This window comes from Cydia splendana, chromosome 12 (genome assembly GCF_910591565.1).
Source record: "Cydia splendana chromosome 12, ilCydSple1.2, whole genome shotgun sequence".
Lineage (NCBI taxonomy): Eukaryota > Metazoa > Arthropoda > Insecta > Lepidoptera > Tortricidae > Cydia > Cydia splendana.
This window is the reverse complement of record NC_085971.1, coordinates 7,316,773-7,344,162: the sequence shown is the minus strand read 5'-3', so window position 1 is coordinate 7,344,162 and position 27,390 is coordinate 7,316,773. Positions and strand designations below refer to the sequence as shown.

The 27,390-nt window shown below is 35.8% G+C and overlaps 1 protein-coding gene and 1 long non-coding RNA gene across 2 annotated transcripts in view; both read left to right on the top strand.

The window, feature by feature from the left end:
* Positions 1-27,390, top strand: part of LOC134795393 (uncharacterized) — a 548,375-nt gene that overhangs the window by 140,535 nt on the left and 380,450 nt on the right. The gene's annotated exons all lie outside the window — the stretch shown is intronic.
* The window catches only part of LOC134795373 (ATP-binding cassette subfamily G member 4), a 73,443-nt gene continuing 64,747 nt past the window's right edge, over positions 18,695-27,390 (top strand). The window contains exon 1 of the mRNA XM_063767202.1: positions 18,695-19,144. The gene's annotated coding sequence lies outside the window, so the exon portion shown is untranslated. The remainder of the gene's footprint in view (positions 19,145-27,390) is intronic.

Below are 27,390 nucleotides of genomic sequence, written 5' to 3'. Positions count from 1 at the left end.
GAGTTCATAGATCTATGAATCCAGCAACATAAAAACTAGTTTTTTGATGTATTCAAAAGGTAGGTATTTAAATACAAAATACAGTACCTAACGGCCCCCTTTTTTAAATATCTTTCGTTAAATTTAAATAATCACGATTATTTAGCAGTGGCGCTAGTGTGCACGTTGATGGGCTCTAAACTTACCTTTGTTTTCTTGGATACTTACGTATTTTGGACAAGTGTACCTACCTAAATACTCATTCATAACTAATGTCGATACTAGTGAAAAGGGGTATTTATTTTAAGGGTGAGATACCACTTTATTGCCGAGTCATGTATGTTGCCATTAGGAGAGAGAGTAGGTATTTAAAACTGTATATATAATTACACCAATGTAGTCACCAAGTTCTTAGAAACCAGCTAAATAAATAATTTAATGAATACCTACCTATAGAGTTTCCTGTTTTGTTTGGTATTTTTGGTCACGTGTGAGACTGCAAGTTTCAGCCGATAAATAAGTGATAACCTTGACATGTAAGTACGTAGCGGTATAATCACATGTATCAATCATAACATAACTATCATAAGGTTCTATTTTGTTTTCATAGATTATCTTTAATGGACCGCGAGACAGATTTTTATTGCCCTAAAAAAATCGTAAATCAGTCTTAATTTCTCCGTTAATTTGTAGCGTTTGGAATGAGACTTTGTACATAGGTTAGAAATACCCGAATCGACACGTCCTATTCATCTACATATGTCCAGAGGGTAAAGACCAAGTAGAGACAGAGACACGTTATATATTTGCTTAAAAGGAGGATCCAAATTCCAAATCCAATGTTTTCAAACTGTATATACTTAAATGTTTAACCTAATAAACTTTTTTTTCTTTCATAATCATGATTCATGTGCTATCTGAGGCCTAATATATTAATCGAACGAGCGAGCGAAGCGAACGAAGTTCTTCGAACGAGCGAGCGAAGCGAACGAAGTTCTTACATTCGACTTGGGACACGCGGCTGGCTAGGGGCACGTCCCGGCATTTCGATGTTTTTAAGCTGAACTATCAAAGGATAGTTTGATACTCAAGAACTTAAGTAAATTTGTTCTAATTTAAATGAAATTGGGTAAACGTGTAGTTGAGGGCATTATATTTTAGCCATTAAATTATGAGCAGGCTCGATCAATGGGTTATTGGGCTAGAAGAGCTTAGAAGGCTAAAAAGCTATTTGTGAGGGGTCTTGCTATTCCGGTCATCTTTTTGCAAGAAAGTATGGTCGAGTTTGGTATCAAATGAAAGTGCTCGGCTTGCACTTTTATAATATAGTTTTTAAATTTACCATTTTGAAATAATTAGCACGATAAAAATAAACATAATATAGGTATTTGACATTTGACAGGAAATATTTCGGTTTCCCACAGATACAGTATCAGTTAAGGGCTCCACAGACCTTGTAATATATCTACGCGATGTTTGATCCATTGCCGCCTATAGTGGGACATGAAATAGTAGAAATTAAATAAAATGGAACTCTAAAATTTCCATACTATCATATAGTCGGTCAAACAAGGTTGTCAGTAGAAAAAGGCGCGATATTCAAATTTTCTATGGGACGTTTACCCTTCGCGCCTACATTTTTTAGCCGCTTTTTTCTACTGACGGAAATGGCTTGACAGACTATAAATTGTTGCCATGTGTAAGAATTTTAAGTCAAAAATGTGACAGCTACGTAGAAAGTGTGCCCTCATTTATTAACCGACTTCCAAATCTCAAAAGAAGGAGATTCGATTGTGATTTTTTTTTATGTTTGTTAAATTGTTACTGCATATCTCCGTCCGTCCGTGCAGATTGGTCCCGTTTTTGTCAAAATCCAGTTCTGATGATGGGATCCATGAGGAATCGAGGGAGCTCCTCAAATCTTATAGGCATACATTTAGGGCAAGTGATTTATGTGTTTTATCAACAAATCAAGCATATACATTCAAAAAAGTGACATTTGATGTAGTGGAACTGCTGATGAAGATCAGAACGGAACTTTTCAACGACGCATAGTTCACGTTTGGCGATTTGTCCTATTCGTTATGTTTGTTAAGCAAGTTAAGTTTTTAAGCCACATTTTTGCCAAGCTCGAGGTCTGATGATGGTATCCATGAGGAATCGAGGGAACTCCTCAAATCTTCCCATACAACCATTTCCAGTCGCCGTTACGACGCGGTGTTGACACATCTTGTGTCGACACCGTCTGTTTCGGTCACAATTCCAGTCGCAGAGTCGTCGCCGTGTCGACACAGTTACCAGAAATGGGGAAGGGTCGACACATGACACAAAGTGACATAAAGTGTGGTCGCCGTGTGCACACATTGTTTCGGGTTTGCGACTACTTTATGCCAAAATCATTCGTTCATTCGTTCATTTTGTTCCTGTCAAATGGAAACTGTCAGATGGAAAAATACTTAAATAAAAATAAGTGACATTAATACGCCATCTCTAAAACGGATTACAAGACGTAATTATATATTGTTTGCATTTATATTACAATAGGACTTAAATTATTATGGGGAATTAAACTGCTCGAGTGATTTGATAAACTAAGTGTAATATAATCAACGCGCCACCACATTGTTTTAGTTTAGCCGGAAATGAAATTGTTTACTTCTCAGTGCCTGTGTTCATAACTATATTATTTGAAGCATTTTTAGTACTTCGATGCGTATACTATACTTAAATAACAGAAATAACGCTTTACATACTACGAAACTTGTTAATTATGATGTATAAATATGGTTTAAGGCTGAGAAATATTGCAGTCACAAAGTAGTTGCAATGTTTCGACTTTGTGTCGACTCTGTGTTGACACATGACACGCGCTGTCAAAAGTAATAACAACGTTACTGGTATGTTACTGGATTTGCAAAATGGCTCCTTGTGTTGATTTGTTTTCAGATATTCTCAAAGTGTAAAAATTCCGCGGTCAGAGATGGGCATTAATCGATTAACTGTTTATTCGACTAATTAATGGAATAAAAAAAGTTAATTCTCAAATTTTAATCGCGATTAGTTTAGTCGACCTAACATAGATTGAAATTGAATTAATCTGAATATTAATCGAATAAATTATCGATTAAATCTCGATTGAAAGTTGACAGGGGTGGCCCCCTGTCAACGTCAAGTTTTTGTACGTAAAAATAATAGAAATGTCTTGCATGCAGATGGTAGCAAAACACTTTGTCATAAAAGTCGAGATGGGTGTCGATATATAGGTTTTAGGGAGTGCCGATTTCGAAAATAATGACCATTTTGGAATCCGAAATGGCGGCCATGCACTGTGTCATAAAAGTCGTCATGGATGTCGTTTTATACGTTTTAGGGGGCCCCAATTTTGAAAATGATGACCATTTTGGAATCCAAAATGGCGGCCATGCACTATGCCATAAAAGTCGTCATGGGTGTCGTTTTATAGGTTTTAGGGGGCGCAGATTTCGAAAATGATGACCATTTTGGATTCCAAGATGGCGGCCATGCACTATGTCATAAAAGTCGTCATGGATGTCGTTTTATAGGTTTTAGGGGGCCCCGATTTAGAAAATGATGACCATTTTGAAATCCAAAATGGCGGCCATGCACTATGCCATAAAAGTCGTCATGGGTGTCGTTTTATAGGTTTTAGGGGGCCCCGCTTTCGGAAATGATGACCATTTTGGAATCCAAAATGGCGGCCATGCACTATGTCATAAAAGTCGTCATGGGTGTCGTTTTATAGGTTTTGGGGGGAGCAGATTTCGAAAATGATAACATTTTCAATTTCAAAATGGCGGCAATGCACTATGTCATAAAAGTCGTCATGGATATCGTTTTATAGGTTTTAGGGGGCGCAGATTTCGAAAATGATGACTATTTTGGATTCCACTTTTATGACAAAATACGTAGCCGCCATCTTGGATTATAAAATAATCACCGTTTTCGAATTCTGCACTCCCTAAAACCTATAAATCGACATCCGTGACGACGCAAGTTATCTTTATTTTCAGATCTAACAAATTGCTACAGAATACAAAGGACAAAAAAGAAGCGAGGAGGTAATGAAACAAGCAAAAATACAGATGATTCCTCGACGCAATTGGGTGATTCTTAAATTGTGTCCAGATTTTTTTTACTATGAAGTATTTGAACAAATTAAATTATTTTTCAGAAAATATTTTAATTTGTTTTTATCAAGTAGAAACACTACTATATAAATTATAAACTGAAATAAATGTCATATACTAAGAAAAAGTGACCAAGGCCTCCAGTGCCCCAGGCTGGAATCGAACCAGCGTCCTCTGCTATCAGGCACCTGCCGCGATAGCAGAGGACGCTGGTTCGATTCCAGCCTGGGGCACTGGAGGCCTTGGTCACTTTTTCTTAGTATATGACATTTATTTCAGTTTACAGATTTTTTTTGTCATAAAAGTTTATATTTTTCACATATTACTCTCACAAGTTCCGTGACATTTCGACCTTGTAATTTTTTAAGTAAATGTTTTTGTTTATCTATGAGGATCTCACTAGAATAGTATAATCAAGGTATGTTTATATTTGATGAATGAAATAGTAACGCAAAAAAAAAAAAATTGTGTCTTATATTCCTGCCGAAGACTTTTATTTTACCTTTTCCTTCTACACAAGTTTGGCCAAGTAATAAGAATTTAGGGCTCTCAATTTTATTTTGACTTCTACAACAGTAAAGCTACGAGGCCATGTTTGGTATCGTTTTCGTATAAATTCGCAGTACCAAATTTAGTTAAGGTATCACATTGACACCATTCCGAAGTAAAAACATATAAAATTATTAAAATACTTTCTTTTAAACTCCTCTTCACGCTTAAACTGCTGAACAGTTTTAATTTAAATTTGGTACACATATATTTTGAGTCCCGAGACAGGATATAATAAGTTATCTCAAAAATCATCCTTTAAAGGTGTGAAATGAGGTGTAGGGGGGAATTCAGAATTGACTTCTTGAAGTTAATACTGTTTAAGTTTAGGTTTGAAGTCATGTTTTTTCATCATTTTTAACTAAATCAAAGATGTAGACCATCCCAAATTTCATATAAATCGGTTCAGCGGTTATTGATTTCCCGTACAAATTTCCACGCCACTTTTCACACCTTCAAAAGATGATTTTGGTTATAAGATCTATCCTATGTCCTGTTCCGGGACGCAAACTATTTCTATACCAAATTTCAACGAAATCGGTTCAGCGGTTAAGCGTCAAGAAGAGTTTCAAAAAACCGGCCAAGTGCGAGTCGGACTCGCGTATTAAGGGTTCCGTACATTAAGTCCGACTCGCGCTTGACTGCACATTTCTAATAGGTTTTCCTGTCATCTATAGGTAAAGAACTATTTTGTGTATTCAGACGGACATACATACAGACGCACGAGTGATCCTATAAGGGTTCCGTTTTTTCCTTTTGAGGTACGGAACCCTAAAAAGATTTATTTTTATTTTGTGGAATGGTGTCAATGTGATATCTTAAATGGATTCAGCACCCCAGATTTATACGAAAACGATACCAAACACGGCCTAGCACCTTCACTGATATAGATATATCAAGATAAAATTGAGAGCCCTAAATAAACTTTCAAGAGCGGATATCTCAAAAACTATTCAACATATCGAAAAAATTGACTGAATAAACTTGTAACAAATTAAATTAACTTTCATTTTGTATAAGTGGCCATGTCGCTGAGATGCATAGTTTCCGAGATATAATCGAAAAACGGGAAAATGGGACCTTCAAAGCCCCCTCTCTCCCCCCCCGCTCAAGGGCTACGGCCGGGGACTTTTGATATGTTCACCTCCTAACTTGTCAAACCGAGTTACGGAGTCAAAAATTGTGTTCCGAGCATTTCCATCTACAACTTTTAGAGCATTCGTTGCCTGACCAAAGTAGCTTATTGAATTTCTTTAAAAACTTTTCTGTAAAAGGTTGACGGGTGTTGGGTGTTTATATGGTTTCGGTCGATTATTATCATTTGCATTGCCCATGATGACTTACTAGAATTACGAGCACACGAGACACTAATAGTAGTTTGACAAACCTTGGTTTTCAAGAGGTATTTTATATTGACATTTGCTGTCACAAATTTGCTGTCAGATTTAGTCGCAAACCGCACGCAAAGTGCACACAAATGTGTCGACACCTTGTTACGGAAAAGTGTAGACACGGCGACGACACTTTGTTTCGAAACAATTCTAGACACATTGTGTGGACTCTGTTACGACACATCTGACATTTAGTTACCACTTTGTGATTCTGCGACTGGAATGGTTATATGGGTTAAAGGCATGCGTATAGAGATTTGTGTATTTTCATCAGAAAATCAAGAGTTTACATTAAAAACTGTCGCATTTGATGAAGTGGAACTGCTGATGATGATCAGAACAGAACTCTTCAATGACTACACGTTTTGGCGATTTCGAGTTTCGATTTTGACGGAGCTGGCCTTGGAGCCAGACCTGACCTGGATCCGGCCTTTTATCTGGACCTGAACCCGGACCTGGACCCGGAATTGGACCTGGACTTGGACCTGGACCAAGACCTAAATCTGGACCTCGACCTGGACCAGGTCATGGACCCGGAACTGGACCCGGACCCGGACTCGGACCTTGACCCGGAAAACTACTGATACCTAAGCTAAATAAACCACTATGATTACCTACCATAAAATGTAGGTATAAAGTATAATGATGCCAAACTTACTAGCCTTATAGAAACGAAATGCTACTAGAAAAGTGGTTTTGGTTAGGTTCGAATTCGAACTGCAATCCTCACAGAACCGAACTGCTATCAGAGAAGTGGGTTCGTGAGGCTAAAACTGTGACCCTTACAGAAACGAAATGCTACCTACTAGAAAAGTGGGTGGTTTTACCTCCTTTTCTACATAGTGCACCAATCTATGTACAATAATCTCTCACCGGCCCCCATAGAAGTCGGTTTTTTTTTCCTTGAAAATTATTTTCTACTATTTTATGTCGAACTATACGAGTAAGTACGTAGGTGCAGCAAAGTCAATGACTCTATATAATTTTTGGCAAACCGCGAGTTCTCAGTTCGGGGCGAACTACTAGTTAAATTTATAATAAAAATGTAGGTATATTGGGCAAAGTCTATGTCTTACCAATCAGACACTGAATTATTTCTGTCTTGTCTACAATGTTGCAGATTTCTATTTCAGTATCCACGTGTAAAAGTAACACGTGTTTTGTACGAACATTGCAAGGAAAGTGATGTGTCCAAGAATTTAGCTGTTTAAAAAAAACTTACAGCCCGATTCGAGCTTTAGGATACGTCAAATATTACGTCTAGATACGTTTGGATTAGATATGTCAGTGTCAAAAGTGACGCTTCTTCAAACAAAAACGTCACATTTGACACTGACGTATCTAATCCATATCGTATCTAGAAGTAATATTTGACTAAAGTTCGAATAGCAGTCAGACACTCCAAGTCCCTCCGAAATCACCAAAGGGCCGAAAATGCATTTTTAACAAGAAGCACTTTATGCTCTAGTTTCCTAGGATAGCGGTGCCGTCATATAGCGGCCGTCTCCATACAAATACTACGACATCCATATTTAGCCGTATTATTTAGTATGGAGACGCCCATACAACCATTTCCAGTCGCCGTTACGACGCGGTGTTGACACATCTTGTGTCGACACCGTCTGTTTCGGTCACAATTCCAGTCGCAGAGTCGTCGCCGTGTCGACACAGTTACCAGAAATGGGGAAGGGTCGACACATGACACAAAGTGACATAAAGTGTGGTCGCCGTGTGCACACATTGTTTCGGGTTTGCGACTACTTTATGCCAAAATCATTCGTTCATTCGTTCATTTTGTTCCTGTCAAATGGAAACTGTCAGATGGAAAAATACTTAAATAAAAATAAGTGACATTAATACGCCATCTCTATAACGGATTACAAGACGTAATTATCCCTTCGAGTGGCATTGTCCTCCTCGAGGTCTCTACGGTAAGTGGCGGTGGCCGCGAGACGGACAGACATAACAAGCCGGTTGAGTGGCGCAGCCATTTTGGAAAAATATACGTCAAGTGGCGGGGCCTCAACGGGTGATCATCGCGAATTTGGCGCGTGTTAGAAATATGACCGTTTCCCAAAAAAAAACTATGAATGATATATCACTGAATTCAGCATAAAATGGGTTATTTAATTGTATACCAATGAATTCTATTCTATTTATGTGAATTATGCTAGACTTGTTCTAATCTCATATTACCAATTTTTTTTTACTTTCATGTAAAAATACGTATAATTAAGAAATAAAACAATTGATTGTAGAAAAAGCAGACTTTATGACAAAACAATACATTTAACACGATTCACACAGTTTATTTCACTTTTTATCAGTGCGTATTCCGTTTGAATGTTCGCGGCTCGACGACGGTCGGCGCGTAATGGGCGAGGTGGGGCAGGAACATCACGTCATTTCTAACAAACTTTGTTTTACGCGGGAATTCGACCGTTAGGGAATACCATCCTTGCCTATTGACGAATGCATCTTGCAAGAGTGAGCAAGTAAGGCATAGTTTTAACGGTTTTATTTTAGGCGCGAAATGCAGCGTCGCACAGAGGCCGCGAGACGGTCTCTGCCAATTACGGGCTTGTTATGACCGAACCTTCTCGCGGCCTCTGCCACGCCGAGGCATATTTTAAAAAATGGCCGCGCCATTTGTCCTACCGTTCAACCGGAGGTGCTGCCACCCGAAGGGTTATATATTGTTTGCATTTATATTACAATAGGACTTAAATTATTATGGGGAATTAAACTGCTCGAGTGATTTGATAAACTAAGTGTAATATAATCAACGCGCCACCACATTGTTTTAGTTTAGCCGGAAATGAAATTGTTTACTTCTCAGTGCCTGTGTTCATAACTATATTATTTGAAGCATTTTTAGTACTTCGATGCGTATACTATACTTAAATAACAGAAATAACGCTTTACATACTACGAAACTTGTTAATTATGATGTATAAATATGGTTTAAGGCTGAGAAATATTGCAGTCACAAAGTAGTTGCAATGTTTCGACTTTGTGTCGACTCTGTGTTGACACATGACACGCGCTGTCAAAAGTAATAACAAAGTTACTGGTATGTTACTGGATTTGCAAAATGGCTCCTTGTGTTGATTTGTTTTCAGATATTCTCAAAGTGTAAAAATTCCGTGGTCAGAGATGGGCATTAATCGATTAACTGTTTATTCGACTAATTCATGGAATAAAAAAAGTTAATTCTCAAATTTTAATCGCGATTAGTTTAGTCGACCTAACATAGATTGAAATTGAATTAATCTGAATATTAATCGAATAAATTATCGATTAAATCTCGATTGATAGTTGACAGGGGGCCATTTTTGTACGTAAAAATAATAGAAATGTCTTGCATGCAGATGGTAGCAAAACACTTTGTCATAAAAGTCGAGATGGGTGTCGATATATAGGTTTTAGGGAGTGCCGATTTCGAAAATAATGACCATTTTGGAATCCGAAATGGCGGCCATGCACTGTGTCATAAAAGTCGTCATGGATGTCGTTTTATACGTTTTAGGGGGCCCCAATTTTGAAAATGATGACCATTTTGGAATCCAAAATGGCGGCCATGCACTATGCCATAAAAGTCGTCATGGGTGTCGTTTTATAGGTTTTAGGGGGCGCAGATTTCGAAAATGATGACCATTTTGGATTCCAAGATGGCGGCCATGCACTATGTCATAAAAGTCGTCATGGATGTCGTTTTATAGGTTTTAGGGGGCCCCGATTTAGAAAATGATGACCATTTTGAAATCCAAAATGGCGGCCATGCACTATGCCATAAAAGTCGTCATGGGTGTCGTTTTATAGGTTTTAGGGGGCGCAGATTTCGAAAATGATGACCATTTTGGATTCCAAGATGGCGGCCATGCACTATGTCATAAAAGTCGTCATGGGTGTCGTTTTATAGGTTTTAGGGGGCGCAGATTTCGAAAATGATGACCATTTTGAAATCCAAAATGGCGGCCATGCACTATGTCATAAAAGTCGTCATGGGTGTCGTTTTATAGGTTTTGGGGGGCGCAGATTTAGAAAATGATAACCATTTTGGATTCCACTTTTATGACAAAATACGTAGCCGCCATCTTGGATTATAAAATGATCATAGTTTTCGAATTCTGCACTCCCTAAAACCTATAAATCGACATCCGTGACGACGCAAGTTATCTTTATTTTCAGATCTAACAAATTGCTACAGAATACAAAGGACAAAAAAGAAGCGAGGAGGTAATGAAACAAGCAAAAATACAGATGATTCCTCGACGCAATTGGGTGATTCTTAAATTGTGTCCAGATTTTTTTTGTCATAAAAGTTTTTATTTTTCACATATTACTCTCACAAGTTCCGTGACATTTCGACCTTGTAATTTTTTAAGTAAATGTTTTTGTTTATCTATGAGGATCTCACTAGAATAGTATAATCAAGGTATGTTTATATTTTATGAATGAAATAGTAACGCAAAAAAAAAATATATTTGTGTCTTATATTCCTGCCGAAGACTTTTATTTTACCTTTTCCTTCTACACAAGTTTGGCCAAGTAATAAGAATTTAGGGCTCTCAATTTTATTTTGACTTCTACAACAGTAAAGCTACGAGGCCATGTTTGGTATCGTTTTCGTATAAATTCGCAGTACCAAATTTAGTTAAGGTATCATATTGACACCATTCCGAAGTAAAAACATATAAACTTATTAAAATACTTTCTTTTAAACTCCTCTTCACGCTTAAACTGCTGAACAGTTTTAATTTAAATTTGGTAGACATATATTTTGAGTCCCGAGACAGGATATAATAAGTTATCTCAAAAATCATCCTTTAAAGGTGTGAAATGAGGTGTAGGGGGGAATTCAGAATTGACTTCTTGAAGTTAATACTGTTTAAGTTTAGGTTTGAAGTCATGTTTTTTCATCATTTTTAACTAAATCAAAGATGTAGACCATCCCAAATTTCATATAAATCGGTTCAGCGGTTATTGATTTCCCGTACAAATTTCCACGCCACTTTTCACACCTTCAAAAGATGATTTTGGTTATAAGATCTATCCTATGTCCTGTTCCGGGACGCAAACTATTTCTATACCAAATTTCAACGAAATCGGTTCAGCGGTTAAGCGTCAAGAAGAGTTTCAAAAAACCGGCCAAGTGCGAGTCGGACTCGCGTATTAAGGGTTCCGTACATTAAGTCCGACGCGCGCTTGACTGCACATTTCTAATAGGTTTTCCTGTCGTCTATAGGTAAAGAACTATTTTGTGTATTCAGACGGACATACATACAGACGCACGAGTGATCCTATAAGGGTTCCGTTTTTTCCTTTTGAGGTACGGAACCCTAAAAAGATTTATTTTTATTTTGTGGAATGGTGTCAATGTGATATCTTAAATGGATTCAGCACCCCAGATTTATACGAAAACGATACCAAACACGGCCTAGCACCTTCACTGATATAGATATATCAAGATAAAATTGAGAGCCCTAAATAAACTTTCAAGAGCGGATATCTCAAAAACTATTCAACATATCGAAAAAAATTACTGAATAAACTTGTAACAAATTAAATTAACTTTCATTTTGTATAAGTGGCCATGTCGCTGAGATGCATAGTTTCCGAGATATAATCGAAAAACGGGAAAATGGGACCTTCAAAGCCCCCTCTCTCCCCCCCCGCTCAAGGGCTACGGCCGGGGACTTTTGATATGTTCACCTCCTAACTTGTCAAACCGAGTTACGGAGTCAAAAATTGTGTTCCGAGCATTTCCATCTACAACTTTTAGAGCATTCGTTGCCTGACCAAAGTAGCTTATTGAATTTCTTTAAAAACTTTTCTGTAAAAGGTTGACGGGTGTTGGGTGTTTATATGGTTTCGGTCGATTATTATCATTTGCATTGCCCATGATGACTTACTAGAATTACGAGCACACGAGACACTAATAGTAGTTTGACAAACCTTGGTTTTCAAGAGGTATTTTATATTGACATTTGCTGTCACAAATTTGCTGTCAGATTTAGTCGCAAACCGCACGCAAAGTGCACACAAATGTGTCGACACCTTGTTACGGAAAAGTGTAGACACGGCGACGACACTTTGTTTCGAAACAATTCTAGACACATTGTGTGGACTCTGTTACGACACATCTGACATTTAGTTACCACTTTGTGATTCTGCGACTGGAATGGTTATATGGGCGGTCGCTATATGACGGCACCACTATCCTAGGAAAACCGATCTTTACTAAGATCAAAGACATATGTAACTTCGTATAAGACGAATAAAGTCTAAGGAAAAAACGTGCCTCAGATTTCAAGTAAAAGTCATTCTCGAATAGATGGCGCACACACCTTTAGCCTATCCTCGGCTAGATGGCGTGATGACACCGTTTCATATTTAACAATTTTAACACATAGATATCAGTGAATGAACATGGATCAAAATGATATAAAAATAACAAAATCATTTTATCCATATATATACATTTTTTGATAACTTTATACGTTTTCATTTTGAGTTTTAGTCGTGTGTCGATAGATGGCAGTAAATTTACAGTGACTACAAAATTTACAATGACAGGACCCCTCTATACTATCTATTCTTTTTGCTAAGATGAAACTTAATTTTTAAATAAAAGAGTTTTTTGTGTTTGCTCGGTCACCCAGATACATATTATTCAGGCCAATGCCAGTATTTGATATCGTAGACTGGGTTAATATCTAGGACCTATGTTACCTAGAAAACCATTTGCTCTTGGAATGACTGATAAGATTATGTGTTACCTACTGTCAAGTTTCATGTAATTTCAGCAAGTCATTTTAAATGAGAGCGTAATTTCGATTGTATGGCGGCGGCTAGGTTCGTGTGACTCATTCAGCGCTAATCACGACAACTTGTCGTTTTGCCTCTACGAAGCATTTTCGCTACATACCGGGAAATCCATGTTATCAGCTACGACGTAGCGCTACGACCAATAGCACAGTGGTGAATCTATTAATGCAAATTAATGTGTGGGTGTGGAATTTGAAATTGGAATGTCGTGTCTAGAGTCCACCCACGCCTATGTAGACTCTACAGGACATCCGACTGGTAAATATAAACGCCTTATATCATTTTAACTTTACGATGCCTAATAAAGTAACGAGTATTAATTTTTATGAGGAGCAGTTAAACAAAATTGCCAATACCACATATTAATTATTTATTAAAACAGGACACTTAGTTAACATTTAGTGAACAGAGAAGATTCCATGCGTACAGTCACCTGCAATCTATGTTACATAACGAAGGCCGCAAAAATATCTGACACGATCTTATTTGTAGAGCCATAGAGCGTCACATATTTTTACACAGTACAGTCTACAGTACACTTTTTTTGATTTAAGAATATTTATTTTCTTTCGGTCCTAATAGAAAAAAAAGTGTACCAAAATACCGTCATACAAAGTCTATGAAAATGGTAACGGACTCGGACTGGAAATAAAAATCTCGGGACACCTTTTTCACTTGGGACATCTTGGGATAAATTTTTGCGAGTTATCAAAGCCGACTCCATCAAAGCCTTGATGATCCGCTAATGCCGAGGTTTTATAAACATGTTTCTCTATCAGCATCATTCAAGATCATTTATAACGAAGAATGTAAATAACTAAATAGCTATTTATATCTAGTCATTAAAATACGACCTTATCTAAAGTTAATAATTTAAGTTTTGCATATTATAATTATTATAGCAGGTACATCCAGTTAGGTTTTTTTATTGGCCCTAGTCACGCCCGATAGAAAGTGAAGACAGATCCTCTGCAACACGACTGCAACTTATATGGGAACTGCACGCCGACTGCACGCCAACTGCAACGTCGACGTGCACTCGTGCAGTTCCCATACAAATTGCAGTCGGGTTGCAGTCCGTCTGTATCGGCCTTAGATGGAGCTCACTGTTCCAGTAATAGCCTACTATTCACTCTTGCTTTAAAGAGACAGAGGTCATATTTCTCAGGGAATACAGATGGCGGGAGCGCATTCCATTCCTTAGCCGTCCACAATAAAAAGACGAGGCAAATCGTTTCAGGTATTCTAAATTGCCTAAATCGGTGTTTAATGAAATTGAATGAACTGTTTTAGTTTAGGTAGGTACCCACGTCATTTAAGTTATACGACCTGTATATCGTTTTTAGTACCCAAACTAAAATATAACCATGTTAAGTATTACTAGTGGCTCTGTGAGCTGTAGACCTCGCGAGCAGAGCTTTAAATTACATGGTGCTAAGAGCTTTAAATATAGTAAATTAAAAAAAAAACAATACGAAATTTAAGTGTAAAAAAATACAAAAAGTTATAATATCCCAGCATACAATTACTGGGGATCGAACCCAGACCCTCTGTGCAAACAGAAAAAGCGAACGTTTACAATCTGAGCCAAATAGTTTTTAAGATGGGTTGACGAAATTTAGCTACTCCTTCTCAAATTAAAATTAGTTAAAATTAAATATCTCAATACCTCCAAAACCAGCGAAATAAATTTTCTGAATTTTTGGCCATTTAATCTATAAACATATCTCAAAAAGAAAACACTCGTATGGTACCGATACCACTATTTGTTTAGGCGCGAGCTATCACAACTCCGCCATTTAAAAAAAAAAAAACAACAAAAAACCGGACGGACAAAAAATTTTTATTTAGACATAGAATCCAGTTACAAAATTTCACGAGATTCGGTTAAGAATTGCGACCTGTAGAGGAGAACATCCGAACATACAAAAGCAAAATGCTCCAGTCTAAACGTAGACCTTCGCTACGCTCCGGTCAATTAGGTTCTTTCTTCGCCTAAAGAGTCTGGCAGTGCAAAGGGGCAAAGCCGCCAACGTCCTCAGGCACCATTGCCGACATTCCAGAATTGGGTAGCTTTAAGGAGGTTTTTTATACTTAGTTTTATATATATAAGTGTTGTTTAAAATATTCACTTGTTGACCTACGCATCTGCAAAAAATCTTATACACCGTGTTTTTTTTTATTTCCGTTAATTTCAAGGGTGCATTTCTGAGCTTAAATCAAGTAACTTTCTCAAAGACACCGATATTCTAATTAACTCCATTTCGGAGATAATCAATAATTTATTTTTTTCCTATAAGGCCTCTACAAGCGTGTACACTTGCCTTAGGGCTGGTTTACATATTGATTAGTGTTTAGAATGAGTTCATACATTTGCTACTAAACTTAAGTACAATCTCGGTCGATCGATGTTCGAAATGACATTGATATGTCACAGATTTCAATTGTTTGGTTGAGTTAAATGTAATGCCCGTGTTACAAACAACGCTATATGCTACATTTAATTACTTTTTAAACTTAATGTTTTTTTGTAAGCAAATTTTTTTTTTTAATAATTTATGCCATTTAGTTCTCTTAAACGTACTTATAGCGGATGGTGCTGGGCCTAAAATACCGCGTTGCGTGAACAAGAGATTTTCTTTGGCAGGATTGGTCCTTAGGACCCAAGGATGGATTTAAGAAGTGGAGCCACCGACATTGTTGATGTAAATTTTTAGAGGGGGGGCTCTCAACTTGATCTTGATATCTATATCATTTAAGCTACTAGGCCAAGTTTGGTATCGTTTTCGTATAAATCGGGGATGCCGAATTCATTTCTGATATCATATGACACCATTCCGAAGTAAAAACACATAAAATATGAAAAAAAAATACTTTTTTTTAAATTCCTCTTCACGCTTAAACCGCTAATCAATTTAGTTAAAATTTGGTACAGAGATAGTTCGAGTTTCAGGGAATAACATAGCCTACTTTAAATCTCAAAAATCATCCTTTAAGGGTGTGAAAAGGGAGGTGGAAATTTGTATGGGGATTAAATTACCGCTGAACCGATTTAGATAAAATTTGGTATAGAGATATTTTGAGTCCCGGGGAAGAACATAGGATAGTTTTTAACAAAAAAAAAATCTCTCAAAAGTGAAAAGGAAGGTGTAAGATTGTATGGGGAATCAATAACGGCTGAACCGATTTAGATGAAATCTATGTCTACATCTTTGATTTACTTGAAAATGATACTAAACTTGACATAGAACCTAAACTTAAACAATTATTAACATCAGACGTCGCCGATCAAAACCAATCAAAAATCTCGGTGGCTCCACTTCTTAAATCCATCCTTGGGTCCTAAGGACCAATCCTGCCAAAGGAAATCTCTTGTTCATGCAACGCCGTGGTTGACCTTTTTATGCTCTGAGCACACTCAACTATTCACCATACCCGAAGTTAACGAAATACAATAAAAACACGGTGTATTCTTGAAATGAAATGAAAATAATTTATTTGAAACAACACAATCTAAACATTAATACATAGATGACAAACATGTAACATAGGTTATGTAATTGGTTGTCCCAAAGAGGATACCACTCAGCATGTGTAGGAGCTAGGGCTTGCAAATATTCGAAACTTTCAGGTATTCGAATATTCGACTTTTTCTGACGACATATTCGAATATTCGAATAATTATTCGAATATTATAAAAAATAAGAAAAAGAACGAGAAATCGGTTTATTATCGTTTTATTCAAAAGCTTATTTCACTTATTGCTAAAACTAATGATATTTTGCAGAAATCCACTTAATTGACTAGATTTTATCATCCTACTATGAGATGCCCACATTTATAAAAACAAGTAAAACGCCAAAATAAGACGTATTCAATATTTCTAGATAAAACTTTTATTATAAATGCGCCGTTGAGTGAAATAATATAACTTTAATCATCTAAACCAAACCTAGGTATGTAAGATATTTTTTTAGTAGGTAATTATTTTCTGATTTAAATTAACTTGTAGTCACTCAGAGGCCTTAATTAATGGTTGGCTTAATTATATAATATTGGAATATTTAAGGGAAAAAGTTAGTTGACTACTGGATTATTCGTCAGCTAAAGGTGCATAGTTAGATTACCTAGTTGGGCAGGTTTGGTATGATCAAATTTGAGAATTGCGATAAGTGCGGGCAAGGTTTAGTCTTAATAAACAGAATGACCCTTTAACTTAAAACTTATGCACCGTTAAAAATAACATACTTTTTGATTTCGTTTTCTTTTAAATTGAGTTAGGTTTCACTGTATTCACGAAGTCTATCGAGAGGAATACAGTAAAAATATTATTTCCTTCGTATTTGGGTACCTACTCCTTCACCATTCCATTACTCATTCACTGTAAATACCCGGAAAACACACAGAAACTGTAACTGCAGCGGATTAAATAGATTTTTTATAGTAATAAAAAATATTCGAATATTCGAAACCTGAGCGGCCGAATATTCGAATATCAAAACAGGCCGAATATTCGACAAATTCGAATATTCGAATATTCGAATTGCAAGCCCTAGTAGGAGCACTTAGTGCAACGACGCTGATTTTCAGTGGACCCTTAAACTTATAAAATAAGAAATAAAACATTACTAACGTAAACATACTAAAAACAATGCGTAAAATAATAATGGCCGGCATAAAAACAGAATTAGAATTCATTCAAAAACAGGTACTTAGTTTTATTTTTATTCTTATTATGTAGGAATAAATTACACACAATTAATCCTATGACTGTTGTCTGGCTAAAATAATTATCAAATGTCTGCATTGTTTGAAGTTAGTGACATATTAACATACCAAAATGACGAGTAATGGACTCGACATTATCAACAACTCGGTATTTGAAAAATGTCCGTATTTACGAATATAATGTTTACTAATTGCATAATTGATGTTAATGAGGTGTCGGAGGAATTTCTACCCAATAGAAACGTATAAACGTTAGGTAAGTATGTAGGTCTTCAAGCTTCGTGGCCTAAACACGGTACCTAATCGACTGAAAAGCTCTCTATTATATCACGATTGTATAAAATACTATTTTAAAAACCAACGGTGTATTTTATCTCTACATTTTGTGTCGCATGCTGTCAAGTGAAAGTTCAGCTATAGCGTCGTCGTGTGTAGTCTTTCTACAAAACTTTCTATAAAAAATGTTCCTGGACATAAAAACAATCATATTTTTAAATTTTTTACAGAATCGGCTTAGAAGGCAGGTTAATATTTTTTAATTGAGTGTGTTTATTTGACAATTTCTCCTAAGCGGCTAAATCAATTAATTGTAATTTACATAGAAATAGTATGAATGTACCCACATCCATTTATAGAATTTGAACTGTTGATTTCACTGGTAGATGTTTTTATTAAAGAGTAATTAAAATTATATTCAAATATACTCGAATTTATATTACGTTAAAGTAATACCATCGATGAACATTCGAACATACTTTACAACCTCTACAATTGATATATGTACCTAGGTACCCATACGGTAATACGATAGATGTACAAACAAATATATGTACCCTAGGTACCTAATATAAATTCGAGTTTAACAAATCTATTGGTGTCTATAACAAAGTGTTGAGCTGCAGGGAACCATATTTTATAACGCTGGCAGATACTACTTTGTTCATAAAATAAACTAACTTCAAAAGTGTCGCGACTAAAATAGGCAGTAAAATTAGAAAGCCAGACATTCTATTTCCTATTCAAACATTAAATAGGCTATCACAAAAAGTCCAAAGAGCAAACACATTGTTTATACGGTTGGTTTCATTGTACTGCGTATTGAATTAAAACATCATTGTTCCCAATGCATCCTGGGCGTAATGCAGCAATGTTGACATTGTTGATACCCGTGGCTCGCTGAATGCACGCGTTCGTTATTTCGGAGCACGCCTGCGCCGAGCACGCCGCGCAAGCGCCGTGACGCGCCAGTCTGACAGCTGACTGTGCTGGCTCCCACCGCACAAGTTCACCATCCGGCCCTTCTGCCAGAGGCCAGTCAACTGTTTAGTGCTGTGCGTTTCGTTCGCGAGTGCGTACCGCAATCGATTTTCGAATGTTTCCGATGTGCATTTGGCGTTAAAACAATTTGAAGTTTTATAAATAATAAACGATTTATAAGTGGTGTTTTTAGTGCAGTTTATTTCATAAGTAACCATTTGCTGATGCGAGTACTGTAAGCGCTTTTATCGGAATTGAAAGGTCAGTGAAATTTATGTGAAATTTGCATACAATAATCTATATCGCGTACCCACTCTCTCTTTCATGCACTTTCAGAAAAATATAAAAAGGTAAATATAGGTAAAGTTAGATCAAGAAAAGTCTGCAGCGAATTTGATAGCCCTAGTGCAAGTGTTATTTTAAACGTCAAATTTCTATAAAATTTTGACGTATAAATAACACTTGCACTACGTGGGCTATCGAAATCGCTGCAGACTTTTCTTGGTCTTACTTTATAAATATTGTATATTTAGCGATAGATATTTTTAGTTTAGAAATGTTCTGTTTTTTTTTATTCAGAATAAATAAATAAATAAATATTGGGGACATATTACACAGATCAAACCTAGCCCCAAACTAAGCAAGGCTTGTACTATGGGTACTAGGCGACGATATACATACTTGTATAGATAAATACATACTTATATACATAGAAAACAACCATGACTCAGGAACAAATATTAGTGTTCATCACACAAATAAATGCCCTTACTGGGATTCGAACCCAGGACCATCGGCTTAGCAGACAGGGTCACTATCCACTAGACCAGACCGGTCGTCAATATAGAGAAATGCTTTTAATTACTTAACTAAAAAAAAACTGTTGCCATTAATTTAGGCATTTTGCTGTCAGGCACTTTCTTTTCATATTGTTTGTAAAGTCTGAATAAAAAAGTATGGAAATTGTTGGCCCGTTTTGTTTAGTCAAGCTAATTATATTAGGTACCTATATACCTAATTGTATTAGTTATATTAGTTCGATTCATAGCTCTACTGATTGTGAGTAGTACCTAGTAGAGTTACTAATAAAATTATTTTATTTTACTCTTTTTTATATAAGTGGTTCAAATATTAGCGATGTTTATACTCATTAAATCTGTTGTTCATCGAATCGTTACCCTAGTTGCATCGTTGCGTTGATATTGCGTTTTATTAGTAATGCAACCATTGCGACCTATGCGTCATTTGTGTTCGATCGAAACACGTGTGCTGCGGGGATCAAACGATGGATGAATTAATTCAATTAAATCGGTTAAATCAATTAAAACGATCGATTTTAACAATAGGGTATTTGACTTAAAGTATTTAAAATAAATTATTTTACAACATCATGAAATAAAGCACCAGAAGATTAATAGAGAAAGGTAGACAGAAGTAATTATTAGACAAAATTTCTATTTTGAAACCCGTATAAAACTACAAAGAATAGGTAATTTGATCGTGGTGAAGTCACATGCTAGTGTTTCATATAAATTCTATAGTAGCAAAATCGTTTTGACAGTTCGTAAAAAGAAACTGATTAGACTAGTAACAAATACCCTATTGTTGACGAAATAAAATTGCGCGGCGTAAATGAGTGATATCACGTGAATACTACGTATTACTACGTGTAAGGGAATATATATTAGGTTACGACAAATATATTCAGTGATAGATCAATGTTATCTTAAAGGGAACGTCACTACGAGTATCATCACAAACAAATATGTTTTTAAACCACGTACCGTGTTATTTTCCAATACACTTTTAGTGACCAAAGTTTGTTTTGAACTTATCAGCCTGTCTAGATCTTTGATTTCGTAGGTATGAAGAGTCAAACTTTATGTGACTTCCAAGAAAGTTTATCAAGATTATATAGTATTTTAGTATCTAACGGATTTAGGTAAATTTGGTTGTAATAAACAAATTAATAATAAACTGAAGAACAGAAATGGAATAAAATAAATCAGTGTTTTTATTGCAAAACTCTTTTATAGCTTTATATTCTCAGTAGGTAGGTAAGAGTGATATGTTTAAAAAATCATAACTCCCTAGGGAATAAAAATGGGTTATAAAGGGGCCCACATATTACCAGTTCGCCGGACGATATCAACCTGTTAGTTAAACGCAAAATTTGACAGCTCCGAGCAACTGACACAGGATGATATCGTCCGGCGAACTGGTAATCTGTGGGCCCCTAACTCTTAACTTCGTAAGTAGAAAAGGTACATAACTGTATTATATCCAAATAAATAAAAGCTAAATGAAAATGTGGAGACAGTAGTAGGTAATGAACATAATAATTGACACAGAATTTGTGTCACTTAGAATGTTAGTGTGAATTACCTACTCTTGATGAAGATACATACATAAACAGTAGGTTCAGTAAAATATTGAATACATATGAGCAGATGTTTTAAATGTGTCACATTTCATGCCGTGTGTGTGTGTGTGTGTCATTATATTAGCGGTTAGATACTATGAAGCGTAAGAACTCATGAAATGAATCATTAGACATTTTAACAACTACTCGGTTTTTTGTTAAAGCTAAGAGCGTTTTCACATTATCCGACCCGATATTGGATGTCGGGTGCCGTTCGAAGCTTTCTTAGTTAGACAGCTGCTAGAAAATGCCTTATGACATCAAGTCCTGTTAGTTTGCATTAACGCTTTTGAACAACAAACAATAATTAAATATTAAAAAATAAAATATACAAAATGAACCATAGAGACTCACTTAGAGATAAATTTAAGGAAATTGACATAATGACAGTGCACTGTCAATACATTTATGAGAATATTCTATTCTGTATGTACATAAAAATATTGTAAATTTTAGGAAAAATTGTGAAATTCATAATATTAATACTAGAAATAAACATAAGCTCGCAGTGCCCTTCACTCGGCTCCATAAAATTAAAAAATCATTCATGGGTAATTGTGTAAGATTTTATAATAAACTTCCAAACCATATTACTGAATTATCTATTAATAAATTTAAGAATTATGTAAAGCGTAAACTTATTTCTAAAGCTTATTATACCACACAAGACTACATGAATGATATTACAACGTGGGATTAATTGTTATTCGAAATGATTATTTATTTATTTATTAGGTATATTTGATTATTGATGAGGAAATGGATATTCCGATGTAATACTATCTACTTCTTTTGTTACTTATGCTTTTTTTTTGACATTTAGATTTTATTCTAGAAATTCTAGACTAGTATTTTTTTATACAATCTTTTTAATGTTTGACGATCCTTTTGTGAAATTCTTAGTGTTAAATTTGATATGTATAATAATCCAATTTTATTATGGAATAATATTAACATCAATAAATTGCTCTGATAATTAGATTAAGATTAATTACGATTCATAAGAGCTTGTTGCTAGGCCTACATGAATAAAGTATATTTTTGATTTTGATTTTTGATTTTGATTTTGATTTATATAAAAGGCACTTTTTGCTTCTTCGTATCCGACATCCGATATGGCAATGTGAAACGCTTTTAAAGCTTCTTCAATGAACGCAAATAAAAAATACCTTAGATCACTAGAGCTAGACCAAGACAAGTGTGCAACGATTTTGATAGCATCACGCAGTGCAAGTGAATGACGTATAAATAACACATGCACTGCGTATACTATCAAAATCGTTGCAGACTTTTCTTGGTATAACTCTAATTATCTAACACAATATCGTAAATAAAAATGCATTAACTTATCAGCTTTTGCGTGAGTAAGTAGTAAATATACATTCAGAATTTCTTTTGAGAATATTCTAGTATAACAAATTAGGTAATTAGTATCTATTGACACAATAGTCATTATTGAAATGATACCGGTTCCACTGCAATTTCATCATCATCATCATATTAGCCAGAGGACGTCCACTGCTGGACATAGGCTTCCCCCAAAGAGTGCCACAATGACCGGTCTTGCGCCACCCGCATCCAGCGGACTCCTGCGACCTTTACCAGGTCGTCAGTCCACCTTGTGGGGGATCTACCCACGCTGCGCCTTCCGGTACGTGGTCGCCACTCGAGAACCTTTCCGCCCCAACGGCCATCGGTTCTACGGGCAATGTAGCAACTGCAATTTGCAGTTTCGAAAATATTAACTTTGTTATATAATATTGTGTATATTTTTACACATAACTCGTTATACTTATATAACGTATTGATTAATCCGGTAAAGGCATTGAACTGTCGAGAGTTTAGTAGGTTAATAAACGTTACAACGTACATATTGCTTCAGTATTAGCATGATTGATAAGATTGGTTCTAAAAATGTTGCATGTATATGTCTATAGTTTCTACCATCTCAGAGTTTTAGTCAAATCGTACTAGTTATATATGATCCACTTCCGGTTTTCGATAGAGCTGAAAATTTGAATAGGTAAGTACATCTGTAATGTGCAAAAGCATAACAAAGTGAGATCAAAATGACATTACTTTTTAAGTTCGAATTGACGACATGGTTTCTTTTGATGCGTTGGGAGTTAGTAGGTAGATGAATATCTGAAAGAAAAACGGGTATGTACTTTCATAAATAACAGTTTAACAAAATAAAGTTTTGGCTAGGTTAGGCGTAAGCCGTAAACGTAAGTTTAGCGACAATGTTCGACAAAACATAATTGTTTAAGCTTTATTATACATTTGGACACGCACTAGTGCAAGCGATATCTCTAATAGGTTTCACATAAATTCTCAACAAGTAACGATCTACGTTAACATTTTCCCTGAGCTGCGTTCTTGAAACATTACGTCTGCTGTAGTTTTCTACGCTGTGTGCCAATGCCAAGTCCGCAGTACACGTAACATTAACATTGGTAAAGAAGGTAGGTACTCAGTACTCACACTCACCTGTTTAATTTTACCGAATGGAGTACATTTTATAAGTGTATGCTGTGTTAGCAAAAATAAGGAGTATGATTTTGAATACAAATTATCTGTTTTCTTACCTTACTCTCATAGATTACGGCAAACTTAAAGCGAAAAAAGGAGAGCATAATCATCAAGAAACTTTTACGCCTTTGCTTTCCATTGTAGGTATCAATTAATTAAGATATACAAAGAAATAATACTCAAATTCTATTGATGTTTATCTTGTTGTAGATTTTCAACAGTGAGGTAAATAAATAAGGTCATACGTTTTAATGGTACCAACGAATTTCTGTAAACCCTGGCCTTTTATTATTATTTTTCCTAGCGTTGTCCCAACTGTTTAATATTTCAGCAGACCAGAATACGTCTCAATGTTTTTTTTATGACACAACATCTTTTGTTCCAACTATGTGTTCATCTTAAGCAGCGAACGTCTTCCGTCTGATATTTTACACAGTTCGCTCACTGTTGGAAAGCGTGTGCTGTGACAGACAGCAGAGCATCGGCCCAACAATGCACACTGTGTATTCCGATTAAGTGCGCGAGCGCAAGCGGTCGGTCTGATAAACCAGTGTACCGTGACTTCGAGCCAAGGGTCGGCAACCGGTATTTGGTCCATACAAAAATACCGGTATTATTACGTTCTTTTTCGTTCTTTGGTTTATAATTTTTTTTAATGGGATAATCTAATAATACAAAGTTGTTACCTAAATTCATGATTTAGTCCTACGTAAAGAGCATAAAATAATCAACATATTGGACTATATCGGGGTTTAAAAAAAATACCGGTTCCGAGCCCTGCCTCGAGCTCCATCTTGAAGTCCGATACTGATTTAACTGTTTTGGTATTGTTTTGATACGAAGATGCGAATAGAAGTGAAAGTCGTACCTACGTGACGTGCAAGCTAGATCATCAAGGCGTCAAGGTCGTATCTAAACCAGTTCAAATAATTTACAAATTCTGAATCGGACTGTTGGTCTCCCATTCACGCCGTAGATTACTTATAAAACCCGGCGCCTGAATGATTATTAAAGAAATGGATGGGCGACGGGATTTGTTTGATATTTCTACCAAATTTTGCGAGGTAAATAGAGTCGTCTAAGCTAACTTTGCAATCAACATAAATATAACGAATTGAGGGAGTGTCATAAAAAACGTTATTTTTTCATAACATAAAATGATGACATTGTCACACTTTGTCATTGCAAGTGGGTCCGATTCTATATCAGTAGAACCCACTTAATACGATCACGTTTAATATGATTTCCCGCATAATACGCCGTTTTACGCCGGTCCCTGCAACTTTAGGTCCGTTTTCATACATTTTTTCACGGTTAATACGACTCGCGTCCCGCTTAATACGCCATCTAAAATTCCCGTTACGCATCATCTGCACGTTTGTGTTAGTGACATAACCGTCGTACGGTCATATTGTTATGCATTACGCCGTTAGCCAATATTTTTTAATATGTATATTACCTACCTACCTTAGGTTTTTTGTTTTGTCTAATATCTTTTGTCGGGTCCTTAACGGCGTGAGAATGCTATGCCATCTGCTTGACGGTTGTGGACCACGAAGTGCGAGCTATCGTTTGCAGATTTTTATTTGCACTCAGTTATTCCACGACTTTTTAGTTGAGCTAGTCGAGTGTTCCTAGATTATTTAACCACGTGTGAAATTATACCTACCTACACTTAGATATCCTTCGCTCATTATCACCGCTGCGGTGTTTGAACATGAAACAATACTAGTTTTTTTTCACGTTTAATACGATTTCCCGCTTAAGAAGCTTTTTTTGCTAGGTCCCCTCAGAATCGTCTTAAGCATGTTCTACTGTAATACATACCTTTACTAAAGAACCAACCCCAAAATGAGAATAAAACGCTCAGCATGACCTCGCAAAGTACAGCTAAGGATTGAAAAAAAAAACACATTTACGACATCGAAATGGCGCTGCTGAAATGACTTTGAATACAATCAATAGCTCAATATAAAATACCATTAATTATATTGGATTCCGTATTTAATACACCTACATGTCTTACGCACTTAGTTACTATACAACGATATTTTATTAGCCTTATATAACTTTTAATCCTTATTCATGTCTTGGCATAATATGATGGCTATATAATCGATTAAATTATCCGAGTTTATATTTATTCAAAAGCACGATCTCAATTATATCAATTATATCACATCTATATCTATTATCTACAGATACGTCTTCGTATTCTATTACACATCACGCACCCAACAACGGAGGTTTTTATACTTTTTATATAGCAATTGTGGCATCCAATATCGGACGATTCTCAAGACTGGTATTGAAATCTAATATTGGCCCTATAACCGGTATTTGAGTTGACCATATTAAATGTTTTATTAAGGATTATTATCAAATTAATAATGAAAATGGTCTATTTTTAACATTTTACTACATATATGTACTTATACAATTTGTTTACCTACATAATTTATCCATTTTCTGACCAACAGTCATCTTATTTTTCATAATTTTTATAAAATGAAACTAAAAAATGCTCCTCTTCGTTTCGGTATTAAAATATCGTAAACAACTTTCCGATATTCCGGTATTTCGGGATTCCGGTATACATGCCCTATAATTGTAAAGTATTGTAGGTTTCACCGAAGAATATCAGGACGTTGGTCTATAGGTTTTGTCTGATGATAGAGATGGATGATGGACATAGGAACACTGTAATTAAAAACAGAATCTTATCTACGGAATCGATAATAAAAACGTCATGATGTAAATTGTAGAACGTACAAAGAAAGCCTGCAATATTTTTTTTTACCGAAACTTATTGATCTTCAGACATTCAAACAACCTTCAGCCTATAAACAAACTGCGGAAACACTGAACTTAAAAAAAAAAAACAAAAACTAAACCAAAATAACTTAATTTTATTTCTTTAAAAAAAAAGGGAGCCGCCTTCATAAACCAACCCACTGAAAAGCATTAAATTTGCTGAAAACCGCATCAGAATCGGTTCAGCCAAACGCGAGATAATCGCGGACAAACATACATACATACTAACATACGGGTCAAACTGAGAACCTCCTTTTTTTTTAAGGCGGTTAAAAAGAAAACGAAATTATGCATATTATGTTACCTGGCAAACCGGTTTTAAAAAATAACGGCGGTTAAGTAAGAATCAGCAGGTAGAGGAGGATAAGAACTTACAAATTTAAATAAATTTGATTTCATTATGAATCATAATGAAATAATTTATGACATAATTTTGCATACAGCCCAAAGTATTTGGAAACTGAACTTAAGAGGCGAACTAAGGAGTCTTCTCAGGTAAAATATACTATTTTTAGTGTTCAGTACAAAACTTTGTTCACGGAACACTTATTTTATGTGTTATTGATAGAAAAAGTGGTGAATACAGTTAATAATGACAACTAGACATCGCAAACGTTAACAACAAAAGCCTTTGTTTATGATTCCCAGGCGATATTGTACAATTAAAAAACCGGACAAGTGCGTGTCGCCCACCGAGGGTTCCGTACTTTTTAGTATTTGTTGTTATAGCGGCAACAGA